Source organism: Dermochelys coriacea, chromosome 7 (genome assembly GCF_009764565.3).
Source record: "Dermochelys coriacea isolate rDerCor1 chromosome 7, rDerCor1.pri.v4, whole genome shotgun sequence".
Classification (NCBI taxonomy): Eukaryota; Metazoa; Chordata; order Testudines; family Dermochelyidae; genus Dermochelys; species Dermochelys coriacea.
The window spans coordinates 90,934,584-90,951,527 of record NC_050074.1 but is presented as its reverse complement, the minus strand read 5'-3'; the positions used below and the strand labels follow the sequence as shown (position 1 = coordinate 90,951,527).

The window sequence follows — 16,944 nt, the reverse complement described above, 5'->3', positions numbered from 1 at the left end:
GGTAATCAGGGAATCAAGAGAGGGTCTTCTCCAAGACTGCAGCTTCCGCCCTGGCCCCTATGCGGCTCGCCTGTGTGCAGCAATGGTCCTCCCCCCCCTCCCCCCCGGCACAGTGGCACAGGAAAGTTACTGTTAATGGGGCAAGAAATAAAGGGCGTGGAACAAAATAAAGTGGTTTCCAGTCATGAAAAATCTCCTAGCTCCCACCTGAGCTGGAGCTAAAAAAGAACTGTACCGGGGAAAGGATTGGGCCCAGACTAGGAAGGAGTCCAGTCTGTGAAAGAAGCTTATTGGAACATTTCTTAGGGTGAGATTTTATCTGTATTCAGTTTCCTACTGTATTAGGCTTAGACTTGCGTGTTTTTGTTTTATTTTGCTTGGTAACTTACTTTGTTCTGTCATTACTTGGAACTACTTAAATCCTATTATAAATATAAAATGAAAATACTGTGTATGAATGGAAGTGAAATACAGCCCCTGAATATATTAAAGTCTTCCAAATAGGGACCCAGTTCTCAGGAAAAGTTAATTATAACAGAATTTCTGTAGAAAAACATCTATACAAGGGGTTTATCCCTATTTCTTTGAAAGTAATAGCACACTTCCCGTCCATTGCCCCTCATAACTTAGCCACCTTCAACGAGGAGAGGAAAGCTTGATTTAGTAATTGGATAAAGTGAACTTATCAGGTATTCTGGGTCCATCAGGATGTCATTATGGAACTTCACCATGCTGTGATGTAGGTCAAAGCATTGTTCTGACCTCTCTATGCCTCAGCTGGCCTATTTTTATATGGTTAATTTACCTTATGGGAGATGATATGAGGCTCAGTGTTTAAAGTGCATTGAGAACCTCAATGATGGGCACGCTTAATTTTATCCTTTCCTTTCCTCTTTGTCACCCACTTCCTTATCTGAGCATTTAATTGACTCTTTTCTGGAAACCATTCCACTTCCATTCTATATTTTGAAAGATTATTTAAAAAGATGCTGTTTCTGAGATGAAGATGAACTTAAGAGTGAGTTGTGAAATTTTGGTCATCCACCCCCAAAAATCATCTAGACCAAAGCAATGATAAAAGTTTAAATGCATAAAGTTACTGAACAAAAAATAAACCCCACAAATATCACTTAACAAAATCATTATCTGTTTTGAAATACACTGTAAACCTTTTTTCTGCTCATGACCAGAAGTAAGATTTCACTAAAGTGCTGCATGTGTGTAAGGGTCTATCCGCATGTAATAATTTGTGAGATTGGGGCGTATAGTTGTAACAGCATCCCTGCTTTTAGGTCTTTCAGGCACCAAGCAATATTTTGATTTAGGCTTAGTGGCAAATAAATATGGCCACTACCAGAGCAATCTGTTCTCAGGGCTGAAGGGCATAATTTGATATTATGTACCTTTTTTCCATGGCTTGAGAATGAATATGTTTCTCAGACTACTTCATGTTTTCAGGAAAAAAAAAATGCGCTAGAGGAAAATACCAAACCACATTTTAACTACACATGAAGTATCTCATTTAATAACAAACTAATAATTAAGAAAAATTTTGAATAGGGACTCAAGATTCTGAGGCTGAAAGGTTCCCCCAAAATATGCGTTTGTTCTTCTTTACATTAATTTAAAGAAATTCAGAGATCTTCCAAGACCAAATAATCCTCCTTCATTGTCTTTCTAAAGGCATGTGTACTTGGTGGGGTAATGTGCCTTACGGCTGTGTGACTGCTAAAGCACTTGTATTGTCTATGTACAAGTGACTGGTATGCACTAAAAATTCTCTAGGGAAGAATCCTTCCGTTGATGTAGCTGTGCCTAATTTAGGAGTTGGGTAGACTTAACCATGGCATGCAGGGCATAACGTTTTTCACAGCCCTGAGTAACGTGGCTAGGTTGATCTAATTTTTAAGTGTAGACAAGGCCTGAGATAAGGTTTCTGCAGTTTGATTTCCTCCACAAAACTCTTCTCTCATTGTTTGTGGGCTGTTTCATTAAAAATAGCTACACTATTTCTAGTTCTAGTTAAATTTAGTTCTCCCTTTCTTTTAAATGTAAAAGATAACTTTTCTTCTTGATTGCAACCTTCTGTGCTACAACAAATTAATGTCCTATTTTTCCTTCATAAAAGAGAGGACATAATCTACCTTTCTAAATACTAGTAATTAAGAGTTTGTTAGGTTAAAATCTTCTATTGTGATCAAGCATCTAGATCAGGGCTGGACAAACTTTTTGGCCCGAGGGCAACATCTGGGTATGGAAATTGTATGGCGGGCCATGAATGCTCATGAAATTGGGGGTTCGGGTGCAGCGGGGGTGAGGGCTCCAGCTGGGGGTGTGGGTGCAGGAGGGTGCTCCGGGCTGGACCGAGGGTTTCGGAAGGCAGGAGGGGGATCAGGGCTGGTGCAGGGATTCAGGCTTCAGGCCGTGCTTACCTCAAGCAGCTCCCAGAAGCAGCTCATGTTCCCCCTCCGGCTCCTACATGGAGGCAGCTGCGTGCTGCACCTGTAGCTCCCATTGGCTGTGGTTCCCGGCCAATGGGAGCTGTGGGGGCGGCGCTTGGCAGGGGTAGTTGCAGCTTGCGGAGCATCCTGGATGCTCCTATGAGTAGGAGCTGGATGGGGGGACATGCCGCTTATTCCAGCAACCATGTGGAGCAGGGCAGGCCTCTGACCCTGGTCCCCATCTGGAGCACCGGAGGGGGCCGGAGAACCGGAGGGGGCCAGAGCCCAGGAGACAGCTGGGCTCTAGCTGGAGCCCCTCACCCATCCCAGGGTGACAGCCTGACCTGTGAGCCAGGTGTGGGGTTCACAGCAGGGAACCTACCAGCCTTTCTTGTCAATTTCAGGGTTCCAGCTCTCCCTGAAATTGACAACAATTTTAGCCAACAGCCAGTTTAAGTAACTGAGGGCTTTGCTATACTTGCAAGTTAGAGTGCATTAAAGCAGCCCCAGGCTCCCTAACTCACGACCTGTCCAAACTGGCAAGGCATTTAGAGCCCCTGGACGCTGCAGCTGGAGCGCTCCTGGTAATCCACCTCCACGAGAAGCATAACGATTGCTGTGCCTTGGCTGAAACGCCCCAGCGTCAATGTGAACGAGGTGTTGCATTACTGTGCTCTGATCGGCCTCCAGAAACGTCCCATAATCCCCTTAAGTCAAGTGACCACTCTTGTCATTGTTTTGGAATCGGACGCAGGAATGCGGATATGCACTTTCAAAGCTCCATTGCTGACAGTCGGCATGCTTATCTGCCCCGGGACAAAGTAACCATTAGTGTGGAATGTTGCTTGCTGTGTGTTGAGAGAGAGAGAGGCAGGAGGGAGGGAGGTCTGCTGTTGTCTGAACTTACAACCCAGCATGCTTACATGCTCTCAGCCCCCCAAAAACCCACTCTCTCTCCCCCTACATACACACAACATACTCCCTGTCACACTCCACATTGCAACCACTTGCATGCTGGGATAGCTACCACAATGCACTGCTCTCTGGGGCATTGCAAGAACTGCTAATGTGCCACACCAGTGTGCTTGAATCTGACAGTGTGAACACACTGCAACACTTTCCCTGCTGCACTCTCCGAGGGCTGGTTTAACTTACAGTGCTCTACATCTGCAAGTGTAGCCATGCCCTCAGTGTCTGTCGCCTTACCTACACCAACATAAGCTCTACACCTCTTATAGAAGTGGATTTATTATGTCTGTGTAGTAGGGCACTTAAATTGGTGGGAGCAAGGCTGTAGTGTAGCCACTGACATAAGTTGACATAAGACAGCTAATATCGATCTAACTATCTTTGTAATGTAGACCAAGCTTCATTAAGTTGAGGCTAATACCACTTTAATATTCCTTGCCTATGTGGTCGATAGTAGCTTTGTTGCATCTTTTAGCACCCTACACAGCTCTGTATACACTTTCTAATATAAATAAGTCAAACTTGAATTGAAGGAAATAGCAAAGTGACTCAGAGCGATTAGAGAAGTTGGGGTTGCTGCAGGCAATGAAGAAATTTTTGTCTCATTAAATCTTACATCCCGGAAGAGAATTGCAATAAAGTATGTTTATTTTTATCTTCATAGTATCCTAAGGGCTTCCAATAATTAAACAGTATAATTGCTGGAGAGAATGTGGATTCATGGTTAGGAAGGAGTCTGTTTCAGGTAGTCCACTGTGGGAGAATAGGAGCCAGTAGGATAAGCATTCTTCTGGCAGTTCTTAAACAACAAATCAGAATCCTGTAAAACACAAACTTCTTAGTAAACATTCTGTGCTGCCAGTGTCCTGTATGAGATTTTAAAGTATTACACATTATTTCCCTGAGAAGTGCACTACAGGTTTAACATTGTATCAAAGAAAATAGAATTTCAGCACATTTATTTTATTGAGTAAAGTTAATAGTATATTGTGCCAAAATATGTCATAACTCATCTCTATTTCAGTCGTTAGAGAAGAAGGTAAGTGGAGGGGAAATGATCCAGTAATTCAAGATTATTTAAACTAGAAGCATACAGTGTTGAATTAGATTTATTTTGGAGAAAGGTAATGTAGGCTTAGACTGTTGTTAATGTTTAATGTTCTGTAGCACTCTTCACAGAAATAATTGAGCATCAGTACATTAGTGATCCAGTCAGTGTAGTTTGGTTTGAGTGATTATAAAGTTTACTGCAGGATTCATTTGAATGCAGTTTATGAGCTAACTGGTGAATGATGCCATAATTTATTTATAATGATAAAACTTATTTCAGATGAACAATTCCAGTCATTTTTAAAAATGTTATTTTGAAAAGAAGAAAAAGGGCTTGTATGGTTCATAGAGAATTTCAGAACTAGACTGTTGAGACTGTTGTTCTGTCAGAAAGCTGTCTAAAATAGTCCGTTGCTTCTTTTGCATGATAACTTTGCATGGCTTTGATCCATCTTGGTTTTAGGAGCCTTTCAGCATAAGGTGTTTTTTAAATGTCAATCGACCTTTGAGCTTACAATGTTTCAGCTTGTGGGCCTGAGTCAACTGAAGAAAGTGTGAGGTATAGGTTTTAAGCTAGAGCTGAAGTCAAAAACAAAAAATGACAAAGATAAGTTGGAAAAATAAGTTCTGAAATAGCTGATTTCAGAGTAGCAGCCATGTTAGTCTGTATCCGCAAAAAGAACAGGAGTACTTGTGGCACCTTAGAGACTAACACATTTATTTTATTTTATTTTATTTTTTATTTATGCTCAAATAAATGTGTTGGTCTCTAAGGTGCCACAAGTACTCCTGTTCTTTGTTCTGAAATAGCTTACATTGTTTTGAATGCTAGTTAATTTTTACAGCACAGTTCTTTTTCTGCTTAGGTCTGTTAGGTAGCTTGTGTAAGGCTCAATGAGAAATGAACCAAAGCATGAACAGTTTAATGATTCATTCCTCAGAGAATCTTAACTTTATACCAGTGAATCTGGCTTTAATACCATTAGCAATATGTTTTGAAACAGGGAGGGACTGCTACCGAGAAACCTTTTTTTAGAACAAATAGGTAGGTGAAACTGAAATTTTTTTCATTCCATTCAAGGTTTTTGCAGTAGAAAGTACCTGAGTCATTTCAGAGATGCAGATAACATCATTGTTGCTGAAATCCAATGGAAACCTTCAAACAATGATCAGAAAACAGAACACAGTGTTCGGAATGTAAGTTTTAAGATTGTTTGCTGCAGATAAAGGTTCCTTAAACATTTAAGGAGGAGAAAAAAAATTAGAAGCTGCTCGACAATTTTTTTACTCAATCCAAGTGAAGTAGACTGTTCCAGGTGATAGGGGAAAGAGAAGAATCAAGACTGGAGTAGAGCCTTTGAAAGGCTAAGTTGTTACCATAAAAAGTAATCTCCCTTTTAGGTTTGTTTGTTTGTTTGTTTGTTTGTTTGTTTGTTTTTAAGGACTTGACCGTAGCTTATTCTACCAAGTATGGCATACAGACATCATCCTTAAAATAAAGCAGAGGGTGAAAGCTCAACAGCGAAGTCAAAAACATTTTTTTGTTGTCAGAAGAACAAGTAAAAACACCACACCTAGGTGAAGGACATTGTGTAGCCTGAAGCAGACAACATGGCAATGGGGTGCTCATGATGCAGCAACAGGAGATATTAGAAGGATTTAAAATAGCACCTAAACCATAGCATAATAGGAAAGCTACGGAAGAAGCTAGTATCTTTTCTTTGGACCTACATAATTAGATTTAGCCCAGAATGCTTGGTAGCACCCTGGTAAGACCTTTGTCTTCAGGAAATAGAAAACAGGTGTGATGCTTTTCTTATATTTTCTTCTATAACTTTTAGACCTATTGCATATGGGGTTGACAGTCATTTTATACATGTTTTAAGCAGGTGTCCCAGTATTACAATGAGTTGAAATAGAAATGGAATATAATGGAAATTAACTACACAGAATTCTTATAGTAAATTTGATGATGCTGTAAACTTTAAACTTCAGTTTGCGTTCAGAATATATAAGGCTTTTAGAGAAGACTTGCTAAATCGATAAGAGGCAAAGATGATTTTTCATTGCTAAATAAATGTGTTGGTTAATACTTGTCGCTTTTAGGAATATAAAATTTTGTGTGACACTATGGAGTGTTTCATTGGCCAATATAAAATTATTACCTTTGCAATAGTTTCAAATATAGGAAGCTCACATACATTCTGAACGAAAAAGTCTGTAGGAAATTGAAAAACTTTGTAGCTCTTCCTTTTTATTTCTCCATTTGCTAAGCTTTCTCATGAGCTCTGATCCCTCCATCTTTGGTAATTTCTTCCTGCCCTGCAAGAGTATAGTAATTTTAATCAATGATCTACACCTGTTCTGGGTAGATTGCAGGCTAAGGCATAAAGCCACATAGATAAAGGGGTATGTGTTTGTGAAAGGGTTTCATCCTGGCAGTAGAAACTCTTGGAGGCATTTTCCCTCAGTCCCTCTGAGCAGTCAGTGGTGGCATCTGTTGTACATTTACATAAAGTACTGTGCACTCCTTCATCTCTCCTCCTCTGAACCATTCCCGTGCGCCCGTTCCACAAACCTCCAGGATTACTTTTACTACTGTTCGTCGAGCTGCTCGGAAATTTTTTTACAAAGGCCTTTTTCATTCTAAATACTTTCGGGGTTTTTTTTTGTTTTTTTTTTAAGCATCAGTTTTGGCAACAGTGCCTGTGGACAGGGAAAATATTTTGAAACCAATTTTTATTTTCATTGTGGAAAATTTTCGTTTCAGAATTTCTATTGACATGTCATGAAATAATGTAAAAATAATTAAAAATGAAAAAAAACCCCATAAAATTCCAAAACAAAAATTGAGACTGCAGAAAGTGAATTTTTTTTTTGGATTTTCCATTTGGCCGAAAATTTCAAAAATATTTGGGTTTGTCTCAAATCAGAATGAAAACAAATTTCAAAACATAGAAATTCCCTGCAAAATGGCAATTCCAAGATTTTACCAGCTCTGTCAGCACTAGAATTCCTTGGTCCTTGCTTATTGTCTTGTTCGCTTTCCAGGAGTGTGGAGAGGGAGGATCCTTATGTCCTCCACCTTCTCTTGATCACCCATTCATGTAGTTAGGCACAGTCTAACTTAAACTAATTTTGGTGTTGTTTATTGGAAGTAGAGTGAACATCACAAGTACAATTAAAAGTCAGCTTGCCAACTCAGGTGAGAGGATGTTTTAGAACATGCACTAATTGTGAAGACCAGTTGGAATATTATTCCTACAGTATATTTATTCAAGGGGGTTTGCAGCGAATATTCAGAATTCACTTCCCAGTTATGTGGTTGAACTGGAATTTTGTGGAACCACTACTATTTTTTGAAGCTGCCATCTTGTGTCCCAGAACCTAGGGTTGTCTATACAAGGATGCGTTGGAAAATTAATCCAAATTAACTAAAGGTGTGAATTAAAAGTGAATTAGTTAAACTGCACTAAATCCCAGTGTGGGTGTTCTCCTTCAGAATTAAAATGACGTAAATAAAATTTAGCTTACTTCACTTTGAAAGAGAATTAAGCTAAACCAAATCAAGATCACATCAGTTCTGAATGAGGCCTTGTCTGCATTAGATACTTACATCAGCATTCCTGTCTGTCTCGGGGTGTGAAAAATCCACACCCCCTGAGAGACATAGAAATACCAACCTAAACTCCAGTGTAGACAGTTCTAGATTGCTGGAAAAATTCTGTTGACCTAGCTACCACCTCTTGGGGAGGTGGATTATCTGTGCCGACAGCTGAATTCTTCCTGTCATCATAGATAGTGTCTACTCTGAAGCGCTACAGTAGCGTGGCTGTAGCATTTTAAGTGTAGACATACCTTGAGTGTCCACACAGGAATTTAATGCAGTTTAACTAATCCACTTTTAATTCGTAACTTTAGGGCTTGTCTACACTTACTAGAGGATTGATGCTGCGGCGATAGATGCTGTGGCGGTCGATTTTAGAAGACCCTGCTAAATCGACCGCTGATTTCTTTCCCGTCTACTCCTGTACTCTACCTGATCGAAAAGAGTACGGGAAGTCGATGGGAGAGCATCTCCCGTCAACGTCGCATAGTGCGGACCCCATGGTAAGTAGATTTTAGCTACGTCGATTTGAGTTACGCTATTCACGTAACTCAAATTACGTAGCTTAGATCGACTTTTCCCTTTAGTATAGACAATGCCTTAGTTAATTGGGATTAATTTTCTTGTAAATCCCCATGTAGGGAAGCCATGATTTTTCTTTGGGAAAAAAAAATTCAGTCTATTGTCCTCAAGGCTGTGAAAATAACCTTTAAAAATGTGAAGACTGTAAAATGGATGCAGTATGATATGCCTGAATCTGTGCAGCCTGGAATAATAGCTCTGAGAGAGGCCCCGATTGGGGGGACATATATTATCACTATTTTCCTGTGAAACTTTGTGAAGGAGTTTAGCAGTGGTTGCAGAGCTGCTACGTTCATGTTGTCAGTAGTAACCACTGACACAAGAGATTGCAAACACATACTGTTCCATTTGTGCACTTGCCTAAGTATTTCACCCATTTTCAAACAATCGGTTTCAAAAAGGCAGCTGAAAATTCTTTTGTCTTTCCACGTTGCTATTGGGAGATTTCTAAAGATACTTTTCTCTCAGCCACTCTGATTTAATTATTAAACTAATGTGTGTTCTTCCTTGTAAGAGGTTTAATAATTGGTAAGGAGACATAGAGAATCATCTGAGAAGTGACTTAATGTTCAACAGAGAGAGAGGGTGTGAGAGGTAGTATCTTTCATTGGACCAACTTCTGTTGGTGAAAGAGAGATCTTTTGAGCTGCACAGAGCTTGTCTTGTACATTGCAAACAACAATTAATGTTCAATAGTCTTTTACCACCTTGGCTTTCTTCAATAATTCATAGGAGGGAGAAATTTTTGCTGTATCGGATTACATGAAACAAGTATACTTTTTAAAATCTACATTATTTAAGAACAAATATTGCATTTACAACAGTTGCTTTTAGATAAACTCTCCTGCCAGTTAATTGACCTTGAGGCTTATGAGCCCTCACCTTGGGACTCACAACTGTAATTAAAGTAAATTATTTAGTTGTGAGCCCACAGTACCAGTCTGTTGGTTACATATGTGTTCATATTTAATATTTTGCACTTTTATCTGGAATGCATATTTTAACAAGGTAACCACGGTGATGATCTTCTTAAAATCTGGCGTTTAGTAGGCTGGAAAAGATAGAAACTGCTGGTTTGTAACAGCAGTTGGTTTTCATAGGATGAAACAAGCAGAAAACTACAATAAAAAACTGAACAATATTCCTGTGTACTGGCAGAAATGACATTTTTTATGGATGTTATTCTGTTACAGAATAAGGGCGGAACGGGAGAGGATATAAAAAGGAAAGAAAAATAGTGAGATTTATCAAGACTGGTAAACCTAAAGTTAGGCTTAAAAGAGTTGATCTGGTCTGAGTGTTTGCCTGTTGCGCCATGATCCCTCTACTTTGCCCGCTTTGTTATTGATGCCAAATCCTAAACCTAATTTACAAGTTTCTTATACATTATTTGAAAAGAGAGTCATTTACTTGGTTTTCCCAAACTACAAGCTCTGTCACCTCACTAGGACATCAAGATTTTAATCACACAGCAATTGTCATTTTGGACCAGTAAGGCCACAGATTTAATCACCCAATAGGCTGTTCTCTAAAATGAAAGCTGAAATATTATTAAAATCCTAGAAGCTGACCCATTAAGAATCACGGCCTTGTGGTGATTGAAAAAAATTGCCATCTGAATCATGAATGGTATGAAATCAAGCATTCTTATTTACCCTCTCATAATACGTGAACAAGAGGGCATTCAGAGACTGAAAATTCAACAAATTTAAATATGAGGAAAGGAAATACTATTGTACTATAAACTTTGTCCGAGAGGTTATGTAGACTAAATGTTTGGTGGAATCCAAAAAAGATTTGACAGTTTGGTGGATAATGAGAATTTCAACAACTTTGATCACAGTTCCCTAATTTTTGAAATGTTTCTCTTTCTTCTTGTGGGGTGCAAATCTTATGCAAACAGGAAACTGAATCCACAAAGTACTAAGTAATGAAAGAAATGTTTTCTCTGTCCTGTTTTCTCTACCAGCTATAGTAATTTTAGGTGTTACTTGTAACCATAGCACTTCAAAAATATCAGTAATTTTTTTTGTTTTAAGATTAAGATACTTAAGCTTGTTGCCTGTGCAGCACTCCCTGGTCTTAATGGAGTAGGCAAGAAGAGACTGCTATTGGTAATCAAACTTGAGTCTCTCAATTAGAACTGCCATTAGGCAAACAGTGTGGTTTTTATGAGTGCTGTTACAATTGTTCTGCCACAGTCTCAAACCCGTCTCAGATTAGAGTGTTTCATGGAATCTCATTGGACTTGGGCTGATATTGTACATGCCCTCTCCCTCCCTACATCTGTCATCCTCTGGTGGCAAGAGAAGGGTGGATTGGTCTGACAGTGTTCCCCTTTACCAGAATCTTGTAATGGTTCCAAACTGTTACACTTCCCCATTTTACTAATTTGAATGGAAGGGGAAGGTGGGTATCATTACGGCTCACATTGCATCTCTTAAAAATTCTATCATGACTGTTAGAAGGTAAGAAGGCCGCATGATCCTACACATCATAGGCAGAGGGCAGTGAGATGTGCTGTTTTGTTCTGTTGCAGCCACTGATACAGTGTGCTGCTGGGTTGGTAGTGTCTATCAAGGCTTAACTCGTGCATTGTCACTTTTAGCAATCTTGTATGTAAGCTTGACAACATAAATTGCATTAGATCTATAAATGCAGTGACTGGTCTAGTATAGTTCACACACTGTAATCATCACTTTTTATTCATTTACACTTGACTCATTCTGAACCAAAAAAAGAAACTGAAGGTGTGGTTTTTTTTTTTTTTTTTTTAGCTTGGAACAGTAAAAGTGCTAATTCTTAATACATGTGATCATTTTTAAATTTAATAGTTGTGTCTCAGAAATGCTTTTCCTTTGCAACTAAAGTATAATAGAACTTCCGAGTTATGAACTGACCTGTCAACCAAACACCTCATTTGGAACCAGAAGTATAGGCGCTGATTTCCATGGGGAAAAATTGGTGGGTGCTCTGCACCCACTGGCAGCTCTCCACCCCGCCCCCTCACCCCAGCTCATCTCTGCCTCCGCTCCGCCTTCTCCCCTGAGTGCACCGCCGCATCCTGCTTCTCCCCCCTTCCCCCAGCGCTTACACTGCGAAACAGAGAGGGAGGGGAAAAGAGGAGGAATACGGCACTCTCGGGGAAGAGGCGAGGCTGGGGCAGGGATTTGGGGAGGTGTCCAATAGGGGCAGGGATGGGGCGAAGGCGGGGCTGGGGGGGAGCCCGAGCACACACCAGCGCTAAGGAAAGTTGACGCCTGTGACCAGAAGTATGCGATCAGGCAGCAGCAGGGAAAAAAGAAAAAGCCTATACAGTACAGAATTTTGTTAAGCATAAACTACTAAAGAAAATAAAGGGAAAGTTTTTATTAAAAAAAAAAGATTTGACAAGGTAAGGAAACTGTTTCTGTGCTTGTTTCATTTAAATTAAGATGGTTAAAAGCATCATTTTTCTTCACAGTAAAGCTTCAAAGCTATATTAAGCTAATGTTAATTTGTAAACTTTTGAAAGAACAACCATAACATTTTGTTGAGAGTTACCAACATTTTAAAGTTACAAACAACCTCCATTACCAAGGTGTTTATAACTGAGATTCTACTGAGTATTATCTATTGCTCTCTATATATTGGTCAGTCAGCATATCTGTCTTAGACCCCATATGGGTTTATAACTTACTTTTTGAAGAATAATTCAGCCTGGAGCACTTTTAAAACAAAACAAAAAAAAACATGTTTGAAGTTGCTTTATTTTTGCCCATGGTGCTATAAAATAAATCCACATCTCAAAGCAAATTTTTTTGCTCTTATTGTACCACCTAAAATAACATCCATGTTTAATCAGGATTTCTGATGGGCTATTGAGTATTCCCATAGTAAGAACTTGTGAATGTAGGTATTTGTAAAACTAAATTGAAGATTGAACTGCCATGTCCTTTTAGGTCAGCTAATACTGCACTTGCTTTTAAAAAAATCAATTAAGTATTTGTGCTGTACAGAATGGACAGAATACTATGAATATAACACTTTTTAACAACGTTCTATAAGTTCCAAAAAAGGCCAGAGCATTGTTTCTCTTAGTATTTTAAAATGTCAGTATTATTTACATGGCAGGTTTTAAAAGTTACAAGGATCTTTCTGACAATTTATATAACCTTCCATGTGGATTTTTATCTTTCTAACAGATTCTTTAAATTTAGAGTTTTTAAAAATATTTTTCTCATCCTTTCTTTTCTGGGATTATAAATCATGCATGGCTTCAGTCAGTGTTTGCCGCCTTTTGAAAATTGAGGCCTCCTTCAGGGAAAATTAAACCAGACACATCTCCCTTCATCCCTACCATGTGGTATTGGAGGCCAAGGCAAATTAACAGTCACTCAGAGTAGATTGTGTAGATATTGTGATGCTGCTTCTTGTTTTTACAGGTTTTAATGAACAAAATTGTTCACAAAGTTGACATTTTGAAGTATCATCATTGGCATCTGAATTAGCATCAATTTAAATGACTGGGGCTCTTCACTAAGAGCTGTTGTTTCAGGCAGACATCACCGCATCGGTTACCTGCAGGTTAGGTGGCAAGATTTTCTTTGCTACTATAATAGGTGAAGACTAAAGCTAAAAAAGACAGCTGAGACTCTAGAGCACAGTGGAGTCCCAGCGACACCCCTTTTGATAGTCCTTTGTACTCCCCATACTTTGGAACACCCTGTTTTTAAATGAACCTCAATTTGTCTAATTTTTTTCAATGCTTTAACTGTACTAGGATGAATTATATAAAAATGCTTCCATTCTGGGTTCTGTACACTAAGGTTTACAGTACTGATGTCAATCATCTGAAAAAACAAACCCCAAAACAGGTTCCTGCACTGTATTGATGAATCTGAGGATGCTCTGCTTCTATATACGTGAAGAAAATAGGTTATTTGGCATGTCTCAACTTCTCTTTTCAACATTTTTACCAGTCTTTATTGCTGAAGGTTGGTTTAGGAATATCACTGTATCTCAGGCCTGGTCTGCAGTAGAAACTGCAATAGGTTTAACTACATCGGTTAGGGGTGTGAAAAATCCACATTGTGAGCAGCATAGTTAAGCTGACCTAAGTCCCCATGTAGGCAGGGAGGTGGATTACCTACACGAATGGGAGAATCCCTCTCATCGGCATAGGTAGTATCTATACTGCAACATTTTAAGAGTAGACAGTCCCTCAGTTATACCCTATTACCACTGCTGCTTCATTAATCAAAAATCAAAACTACAAGTGCATGATAGGTAAATTGCTATGCTCTACATTGTTGTCTGTCATCGTACTAGATTTCTGTGTCGTCTTTTTAACGTGCTTCTTTCTCCCTGCCTTCCCCAAATGTGATGGAGCTGTAGCTTCAGAAGCTTTCAGGATTTCTTTCAGCAGAAGCAAATGCCAGCAAGCTTGTACAGGCATCTTCACCAGGCCAGAGTGTAGCCAAAACTCTCAGACTTTATCACCTTACTTTCATTAACAATCACACTAATTTGGATTTTATTCCAGCTAATATTCATAAAGCTACAGCATCCACCAACCACAGATTTTAGTTCCCTGTTCTGTGTTATTTGGGGCTACATATGTGTTCAACAGATAAGAGGGGAATAATATAGCTTGACATCTTGCTCTCTTCCAATTCCCTCAGGATTTACAGCGTTTTTAGCTACTTCGATGTGTAAACCGTGTCCACTTACCAATATACTCTTTAGAATGACTTACCTCCATTAGTTGATTAAATCGTTATTCAAATGTCTGTGCATGTGTATCCAGTAAGTAAAGTATTTAAGCAGCTTTTTGGTTTCTAATCCAGCTCAGATAATCTCTTTCAGTAAATTGTGGTTTTTTGTTTTGTTTTGTTTTTTAATGTTGAGAGCAACATGGAGATGAATAATGTTACACAATTCAGAAAGGGCTGTATGATCACAGGCTTTGGAGCAATTAGTAATTTGCAGAGGCAGAGTAAAATAAATTGGAGCTGTGTGGCACTGTACATAGCCAGTTGTGTTTTGATAGATTGTGAAATATTACCTGGACCAAAGGTCACATCTTTAATTTATAGGTAAGACCCTTCAATTTCAGTTTAAACCGATTTTTACCAAAAAATTCCCAGGTTTTACAAAAAGTATTATTCTTTTTTTTTCTGATTTTTTCAGCCTACTTTTTAATCATTCAAATATATAAAAAATAACTTGTTTTATTAGGAAATTACAATACATTGCATGAGATATATGTATTACACTCATACATTAGTCTGTGTGTTTATGCAAAGCTGCCTGTTGAAGGAAGGCTATGTATTAGTCTAGAAGATACACACAATGAAGAGGCACGCACGTGAGCTCTGATGCACGTGCGCATCTGAATGTACTGATGAATCTCACGCCCATTACTTACACATTTCAAGCTGTTAGCAGATAACAGTTTAAAGATCTGACATACTAAAATGGGAAGAGAATGAAAATCTGTATCAGAATATGTTTCAGAACACAAAGTCGTACAGTATTTCAAAGTTTGAAAAAACAAAAACAGGAGAAAAGGATGAAGTTGAGTGCATGTGCTGCAAATGGTGCGTCTTAATTATTAAATGTAAATATTTATAGGCAATTAGTTCTAAGTCTACAACAGCAAACTGTTTATTCAAATGAAAAGTTCTATTTGGGGATTAGAGAGAGATTGTTTTCTTAAATTTAGAGGTGGATTGTGTTTTGAGTTCTGTTTTAGTTCTGCGGCAAACCACATTGATGATCGGAGTTCAAAGCATTAATCTACTGAATACTTCCCCCCCCCCGTCTTTCTATTCACCAAAATAAACCCTGATGTTTACCCAGAAAAATTAATAGTAGGGTTTTTGCACTGATTTTCACCTGTTTTTGTTCTTGTGGTAATAAACACTGATACATTCCTGGGAAAAATAAAATAAAATAAAAATGAAAACAGGGCCCTATTTATAGGATAGTCTTACTTGAACAAGACTATTTTGGTGCAAGGGACAGGGCAGCTGTGGGGTGGCTTGGAGCTCTGGGGCCCCCACCACCTGTGGGGACTCGGAGCTCCAGGACCCCCTGCCCCCAGTGGCAGAGGGGAGCTGCAAGATCCCCCTACCCCCTCCCCAATGGTGGGGAGCTGTTGGAATCCCCCAGCTACCACTGCAGTGGGGATCTGCCAGGGTACTCCACAGCCCATGGTGGTGGCCAGGGAGCTGCTGGGGTACTTCCCGCTGCCCAGGGTGCCTGGGAGCTTGGGGGCCCACTGTCTCGCAGTCGGGAGTACCTTACAGCTCTCTGCTGCTGTGGGAGGTGGCGGGACCCTGCAGCTCCCAGTCACCAGGGCTGAAGTCAAGGATTCCGTGACCTCTGTGACAAAATCATAGCCCTAGTCGTGGGAAATCGTAATGTGGAAGACAGATGAATTATTGCAAAAAAATATTGGGATATTGCTTTCTATAATGGTAATATTATTTAGAGTACTACAAACTTCATATTTTAGACAGTCTATTTTAGAATAATTTAGAGACAATATTACCATTGAACTGTTCAAATAAAACCTTGTGTTAATTTTTTTACAGATGGTGTAAACTTCCACATTTTAAAATATAGGAAAGGAAAAAGCAAGCCCAGTTACTGTAAGTATGCAGATTTCATGAACAATTTCTAAATTTTATACTATCTCTGACTTAGCTTCAGTAGGGTTGCCAGTTTGGGCTGGATATATTCTTGGAGATTTCTTCATGTGACATTTTAAATTAAAGATTAATCTTTAATTCTTGGAGACTCCAGGCCAATCCTGGAGGATGGGAACCCTAAGCTTCAGTGAAGTTACTACTGCCTCATCAGTGAAGAGAAAATCAGACCTATTATGTACCAGTGATCCCTAATTATACATTGTGTTTTTAAACAGGCCTGGAGTCAGGTATATGATAACTAGAGTCTATCAGGTTTAAATATTAAATCAGTAAAGGTTATAGACAGAGCAGTTGCTTCTGTGTCAGTTTATAGGGTACAGTGTTTATAAATCTTCAGAAGCATTGCATTTAAACTAACAAATGCACGTAAGAGAAAATAGCTATTTTTCATTACTGAGAGTTGTAGAATATTTGAGCCACCTGCTGATTGACGTTTAATGAAATGTTCTGTGTTTTGAGTATGTTTATAACAATTTTATGGAAATAGGATAGGTATCATTCTTTTTTTATGTCCCAAGAATATTTTTCATTTTTTAAGTCTGGAATTATTTGAATGTAACCTACTTTCTGGGCTAGTAGGGAGACAAGTGAGTGAGAT

At 39.0% G+C, this 16,944-nt stretch overlaps 1 protein-coding gene across 23 annotated transcripts in view; it reads left to right on the top strand.

Annotated features, from left to right (window-relative positions):
* SGMS1 (sphingomyelin synthase 1) overlaps positions 1-16,944 on the top strand; it is a 205,689-nt gene that overhangs the window by 136,995 nt on the left and 51,750 nt on the right. For 18 of the 23 annotated variants that reach the window (XM_043520042.1, XM_043520047.1, XM_043520041.1 and 15 more), the window contains one exon: positions 16,230-16,286. The exons of 1 other annotated variant lie outside the window; for it this stretch is intronic. The gene's annotated coding sequence lies outside the window, so the exon portion shown is untranslated. Of the gene's footprint in view, positions 1-8,386; positions 8,571-16,229; positions 16,287-16,944 lie in introns of those variants that run through there. 4 more of the 23 variants (XM_043520039.1, XM_043520035.1, XM_043520044.1 and 1 more) reach the window with 3 other exon arrangements.